Source organism: Phalacrocorax aristotelis, chromosome 11, assembly GCF_949628215.1.
Source record: "Phalacrocorax aristotelis chromosome 11, bGulAri2.1, whole genome shotgun sequence".
Lineage (NCBI taxonomy): Eukaryota > Metazoa > Chordata > Aves > Suliformes > Phalacrocoracidae > Phalacrocorax > Phalacrocorax aristotelis.
Window position 1 is genome coordinate 24,831,599 of NC_134286.1, and position 7,229 is coordinate 24,838,827.

Sequence of the window (7,229 nt, forward strand, 5' to 3'; positions counted from 1 at the left end):
GCGGCCGCTTCCAGGCGCAGGGGTCGCCTTGTCTCTCTGGTTCTCTAGGCACCGTAGGTGGCGGCGGCCACGACATCCAGCCTCATTAGAGCGTGGGGGAGCAGAAGTTCACGGCGCTTCCGAGGAGGCTGTTGTTGCGGAAGTGGCCGGCGTTGAGTGGTGCGATGCTGAGTGATGGCACCGCACGTTTGGAGATGAAGAGTATCCGTGTGACCGCAGCCCCATCCTACGTAGCCTGTGTGGCCTTTTTAAAGGATGGCTTTTGAGTCCCCAGATTTGGAAGGGAAGCTGAGGGGCCGATGCGGTCTTTGTGCGGGTGGCCGGTCGGTTGGGGGAGGCGCAGGTGGGGCAGGCAGGGGTTGTAAAATCAGCGGAGGGTACCGTTCAGAGACCGGACACGTTTGGGCCGAGAGAGGTTGTGGTGTCCTTTCTGCAAAACAGAAGCATCTGCCAGGCAGGGGAGTTCCTGCCTGTGCTTGTGCTGTTGTGTGGATTTTGTAGTCTGTCTTTGTTCCTTACTGTACTCGGGTCTCGATGTGTCTGTTGTTCTCCGTGCTGAGCAGGCACCTAGGTAGCAATATTGAGGGTTTTGCAAGCCCTGGCTCATCGGCATAATGGTAACCGAGAGCTTCCTTTCTCGCATTTTAAGTCTACTGCATAGATTTGTCTTGTGTCTGAAATATTAGACCTTTATAGAAGGTCATCTTTTTGCAGCGGTGATTAAGGCGGCCTCAATACTGCTGCTGAGGAGCAGTCTGAATACGCAGAGCCCTTTTCTGGGACCTGTTCCCTGCACCTGAACGTTCTGAGGTCTTTAAGAGTGGCTTGTCGCTCGTACATCGTCCTAGTTGTGGGTATATGGTTTTATTGCAGGTGATGATGGTACGTGACTTCTCTGCGGATGCTATAGCTTCTTCCTCGCTGCCGTATAGATCTTCTCGCCCGGTGGCATCTCTGGGCCGGAAGTCCGTCGTCTCGGTGAGAGTTTTCTTAGGTGCCTCGATCGCGTCGCTTGTAGTATTTGTGAGCGGTGTCGGTCCGTGCATGTCGATGCCTGTGTCAGAGCTGCTCCACCTGGGGGTGTAGCAATGGTAGAGCGGGGGAAAGAATAGCAGTAAGAGTATATGGTTAATGTTAATATGCATAGACTGTTTTGGCAACGCCCGTACAACCCTCGTCGGAGCGAGTGGCCGTTGGCAGCGGGCGAGGATGGTAATTTCCGGGGTGTTTTGTGGGTGCCGAGGGGATGACCGTAGCTGCCTGGGAGAGGCAGCTAGAGTGCTAGCTGAGCAGAGGGCACCTCTCAGCTGTTCAAGCTTGTACGTGCGTGGGGCTTAACATCTGATTGAAGGTATTTCCTTTAATGGCATGCAGTAGTTGGGCTCTAGATGGTATTCCTACGTGGAAGCAAGACCTGTGGAATGGTTAAGCTGTTGCTGTGCGTCCAGGTGACTTGTTCTATCATGCTGTTCTTGCAGAGGATGAAGATGGAGCTGTGCAGGGTGATGGAGCAGAGCTGAGTAGAGCACACTAAGGCAGCGGGTCCGTGTGCGGGATTAAAGGGAAGATGCGACCGAAGGCTATTTGAGGAGCATTTCAGGCGAGCTGGGTCGCAGTGAGGGGGCGCATGGGGCTGGTGACTTTGTTCTCTTTGCTCTCAGGAGCACAGCGCTATCCCTAGGGGCTGGCAAGGTTCTAATTGTGGGGCTGGCGCCCATCGGGTGCTTCTTTTTGCGTTACAGTTTAAAGTGTGGATCGCTCTGATGTTTGAGGAGTTTCTGGGCAGTTGTCGTCTGCGGCGTCGTTCCCAGATGCGTGAACAGCTCTGCTCTGTCGCTGTCTGTTTTCAGGGAGCGTGATTTCTTCCCTGCATCCTTACGTTCTTAGGTCTTGTAGCTGGGCTTCTTGTGCCTCCTCCCTCTCAGTTTTGAGAGGAACTTCTTGTCACGGGCCCTGACGCTCTTCTAATCATTTTGGATCTCGTTAGGGCCTCCTTGCATCCCTGTCAGGGTTCTGCAGGTCTTGTTGCTGGACGAGCTCTTCCGTCCAGTTGTCTCTGTGTTTGCCGAGAGCGTTCTCTCGTCTTGGAGGCGCGCAGTTTGTAGTGTTTCTCATAGCGTTGGTGTGTGCGTTTTGTGAGTTTGGCTCGGAGCCGCCTTGCTGGCCGTGTAGAGTCGGGTAGGTGGCACAGCGATGAGAGCTTAGGGTTCATCTGTTGCTATGCTAAGGCTGTTGGGGGAAAGGTGGTACCGTCATCTCGGATTGAGTGGCCCTCCTCAGCAGGCAAGGACCGTAATCACCGTGACGTTTTGTGGGCTCGGAGGCCGTGACCGTGGCTATCTGGGAGAGGCAGCTAGAGTTCAGCTGAGCAGATGACATCTGCAGGGTGTTCAAGCTTGTACGTGCGTAGGGCTTCATGTTTGATGTCATATGTTTGTTTTTAATGGCAGGTTATAGTCGGTGTTCAGGAACAGTTAAGGTACTGCTGTGCAACCAGGCGACTTGTTTCGTATTGGTTTTGGAGATGCCGAGGGACGAGTCGTGCAGGGCGACGGAGGGGAACTGAGGGGACCAATGTAAGCGGGTGAGTTGGTGCGTGGTGTATATAGAGGGAAGATGTGACCGATGCCTCTGTGACTCCGTTGCTCCTTGCGTTTGTCTTTTGTTTTGGTTTTGAAGTAGCGTAGCAATGAGCAAAGGAGGCAAGTCGAGCAAGGCGAGTGGTGATTGGTGGGCTGAAGTAGCAGCTCTTTTCTGAGGTGTTGTGTTGCTGGTGAAGTTATAAGCAACGCGTGTCGTTTGGGTGTTACGGACGGCGGGCGAGGTGCCGTGTTCAGCTGCAAGTGACGTAGGCCGGGTGGGAGGCTGTCGAGGGAAAGGGGTGCGAGACGGGGATTGGTGCGGGCAGGCTGTGGCATCGGGCAGCATCTCAGGAGGTGCCTTTTCGCTTGGCTTTTTGCAGGTGCCACTAGCAGGCTCGGAGTGCTGCTGCCGCACGCCTATGAGAGGTCTGAGAAGGTGGGGCAGCGGCCAGCATCTAAGACCAGAGAATGCTGTGGTCCGTCGTCGAGCTCTTCAGTTTTGTAGGTAACACGTGGGCCATCTTTGGAATGGCGTATGAGCATTAGAAGTGAGCTGGGTAGTAATGAGGAAGTCACGGGGCGGTGATTTCTCACGAGCGTAACGGTAGTTTACTGTGTGTTGATACGTTTGGTGCCACAAGCGATGACGGAAGCGGGGTGTGATGCTGGAATCTGTGCAGAGCAGGTGAGCCGATGGGCATGTTCGTTTTGATGAGGGGGGTGCTCTGGAAGAGATCTGTGTTGACCTGTGTGATACTTATTGCTGGCTCTGGGTTTTTTTCTTATGATGAAGAGGCACCTGGCCACTGCAAGAATATCCTGGTTAGCTGGTGTGTTTCTTGTTGTGAAAGGATGCATAATCTGACCCATCTGAAAGCCCCACAGTGTGACTTTGGTTAGAAAGAGATTTTGAAGAATTGAGATATTTCTTATTCAGTGAGGTTGCATTCTATGAACTTGCCATCAGAGTGCATCTTAGAGACGATGTCTTTGTCAGTAGAACTCATCAGCACAAGACTTGCAAAGTATTGCTTTTTTTTAAAGATAAAAAAAATCCATGGTCCTTGCGGAGATCCAAGCACAGCACATACTCCAAAGGTTGATGGCATTGGTAGTGCTTGGGTTCTCAGTTGTAACAGTCGAGATACCATAAAATACGGTTCCCCTGCATGCTTCGGTACAGCCGAACGCATTAGCAGGTCTGCCGGTCCTTCTTGGTAGCCCCGTGTATTGCAACACAGGGGATTTGATTTGTGTGGTTTTTTGTTGTGGTATTTTTTTCCCCCCCAAAAAAGTAAAACTGTATCGGGGATCTCTTCACTCACCGATTCTTCTGTCATAAATGAAAGTTTAAAAAAAAGCTAACATCGTCTGATTTACGACGTGACTTGCGCTCTTTCAGCTGTAACTGCCAAGCAGATGTAGGGTACGATTTGTTAGGTGTACTTAAGCAGGTAGGTATTTGTTGTAAATATTTAATGAGGGGCGACTGAATGTTGTGGGGGGGTGTTTCCTGCCGGTATTTTGAGGGAGCGCTCTTAAGTACTTTATTTCAGTCTCGCTTTCGACGCGCGTTTCCCTGGCAGTTCAGCAGCATCTCTTGGGCGGGGCAGCCGGGCGGATGTCCCTCCCGACTCCGTAACACGCCAAAACCCCCCAGTCACGTTGCTGCTGTGTATTTTGGAGATAGATAATCTTATGGCGGGCGTGAACGGCTGTGCGAGTTGAATGAACGCAGAAGGAAAATGGAAAGCTTTTAGAGCCTAGACGCTCATATTGGATGTGCGTAAACACGCGCCCGCCTTCTCAGCACAAAGTGAATTACTGAGATTTATGCTTAATTTTTTACGTTACTCTTTCAAGTTTGACACGCTTCACTTCAGGCTTCGTGGAGCCAGGCAGCAAGACGTGCGGCGGCAGGGCGAGGGCTGTAGCTGCTGCGGTGGGTCTGTAAGCGGAGGTTCCGGTTCCGGTACAACTTTGCCCCGCAGCCTCACGGGGTTATCTCCCCGCAGCGGTGCCGTAAGGAAGGGATGAGACGTTTTCCAGCACCAGCCAGAGCGTTCAGTGTTACGCGAAGGATCTGTTCAAAATGGTATCGGTTAGTCTTAATACCGTTTTCAAGTGTTCCAATCACTCTAGCTTTTAAAGGATGTGTTGTGTTTTGACGTGACCCGTTTGCCTGGAATCTTCCTGCGGCTCAATTTCCTTCCTACCCCTTATGCTGACTGAGCTCCTCCATTTTCTTCTGTGCTATTTTATTAACGTGCTGAAATATAGTTTGGGATTTCTGTTTTTCAGATGTCGTCTAAGTGTCTCGTGATGCTCAAGAGATGCCTGCCGGTCGTTAAGCGTGGTGAAGGTAAGGGGCCATCCCTCGCCCTGGAGGCTCCTGGCTCTGTCTCCAGCGGGTGCCCCGCAGGTGCGGCCGCGAGGGCTGCCCGGTGGGGAGAGTCGGGGCCCCCAGGGACCGGGGCTGTTTGTCACCCCGGGGAGCCCGTCCCAGTGCGGGAACATGTCCGAGCGGAGCCCGAGAGAGACGTGACACCGTCCTCTGGCATGCTCCTGCTCTGCCGTGGGGCAGGCGCCAGCCTGCGGACAGGGGCTGGGGGGGCTGCAGCTGTTTGGGGGGCTGCCCCACCTTTTAGATTTTAGCAGAGCTCCCCCTTTTCTGGGGGGTGTGGGAGGGGTGTGCGTGTACCTTTGTAAATGGCACTATTAAAGTAATGAGCTGCAGGTTGGCGCAGATTCCCTTGTTTAGTGCCCTTCTTGGGGGTGAATAAAATTGGGGGAGTCCTGGGGGGGGTGTGATGATGTCATGTGGGGTGCCCCGGTGTCACTGGGGGAGCTGATAATGCGTCAGAGGAACAGGTGAGTGGGGGCGTCATGTAGGGGTTCCCCCCCAAAAAGGGGGGTTACAGCCCCAAAATGCCTGAAAATTCAGGGGGGCTATTACAAAAACCTCTTATATATATTGACATGTGTAATATTAATTTATAGATGCATAAAGGGATTTTGAGATAAGAACTTATCTCTCCTATATTATATAACGGATTTCGGGATACAAAAATTCTGCATCGAGATGCAGGGTTTTAAAACACAAAAGTAACTCGACCGTCCATATATCTAGATCAAAAAATAAAGGAGTTTAAAGTGAAAAGGATAGATGAAGGAATTCAAAGCAGAAGAAAGTCTGACTAGAGCGAGCATCTACGCTTAGTGTGTGTTACATAGTCTAAGTAGATTTGTAATCTAAATAGAGGTTATATAGAGTGAAATAAGCCGAGGTATAACTGTAAGTAGATGTCTAAATAGAGAAGTCGAAAAAGATTGAAGTGTCAAAGGGTAAGTAAGCAGATAGCTAGCCTAAATAGCTGTTTTATGTACGTGTTAATATGGAAGTCTAAACAGGTATGTGTAAAGAGATATTCTGTGTAAGTGTAAATAGCCTAAATAGGTGTAAGTGTAAATATAATAGCTAAGTCTAAACAGATGTTGTATGTAAATGTAAAACAGATAGTATATATAAAATATAGATGTACTCCGTAAGGATGTGTAAGTAGACACATAGTGCAAATGTCTATGCTATGTAAGGTTTTAAAATGCAAAGAAACCACGTTGATAGAGATGTTTATAGAGAAGATTTAAAAATTAGACACACAGCCCACCCCCCAATCAACTGAAGGCACAAAAGCGCTTTCAAATGCTGCCCCTTCCCCGTTCTCCTTCTCCCATCCCGATTTGGGGCCGATTCCCCCAAATGGGGACTTTCCCCTCTGGGGCTGCGTAGGCAGCCTGGGAGCTGCTGCCAGGGCAGACACACACTCCAAAGCCCCTGAGTCTGGGTCTGCAATGGGGGGTGAAAAACCCCAAACAGGTTTGGGGGAAAGAAAACAATTCGGGGCTCTTGGGAAAGCCCACTCCTGCTGGGTTTGTGCAGTTGGAAAGGAGGGGGGTAAAAAAAGCGGGGGTGGGGGGGCGGAACCCTGCTAACCATTCTCATGCACAAAAGCAAAAAATCGCCAATTTCAATGTTGTGGAAAGGGTGAAAAAAACCCGGAAGTGAACCGTTTGGAAAAGCAATCCCAACTTTTACCTTATGGAAAAGCAAAAAAAAAAAAAACCCCAAACGGACAAAACCAAAGTAACCCGAACAACAACAAAAAAAGCCAAACCATCCAACCGGAAATCACCAAAACTAAATAAACCCACCGAAAACCCTAAACTGGGGAAAATTTGGGGTGAAACACCGGCAGTTTGAGGGGCATTGCTGGGGCTTATCTGGAATGGATTCTCCGGAGTGGGTCAGTTATCTGGAGCGGATCATCTGCTGCAGGTTAGCCCAGGTGAGTTGCCCGTTGTGGATTATCCTGGGGGGACCCCCTGGTGTCAGTCATCCCCATGCATGTTCCCCGTGGCGTGTCTGCCCAGACATGCCCCTGTCCAGCGGTGTCCGCCTCCTGCCCCGCCCTTCCTCTGCGTGTGTCTGTGCCCTCCCAAACGCTTTCCCCTGACATGGCCCCCCCGCATGACTTTTTTTTCCCCGGTGACGTCCTCCCTCTCCCTGGCCTCCTGTTCTGTGCTCGCTGAAGCCTTGTGCTTACGCAGGATGAGCAGAGCAGGGTCCTGGCAGTGCAGAGGCGAGGC

At 51.2% G+C, this 7,229-nt stretch overlaps 1 long non-coding RNA gene across 1 annotated transcript in view; it reads left to right on the forward strand.

The window, feature by feature from the left end:
- Positions 1-6,802, forward strand: part of LOC142063089 (uncharacterized) — a 30,702-nt gene extending 23,900 nt beyond the window's left edge. The window contains exons 11-13 of the long non-coding RNA XR_012662627.1: positions 2,963-3,087; positions 4,446-4,683; positions 4,884-6,802. This is a non-coding gene — a long non-coding RNA (uncharacterized LOC142063089). The remainder of the gene's footprint in view (positions 1-2,962; positions 3,088-4,445; positions 4,684-4,883) is intronic.
- Positions 6,803-7,229: the final 427 nt, after the last annotated feature.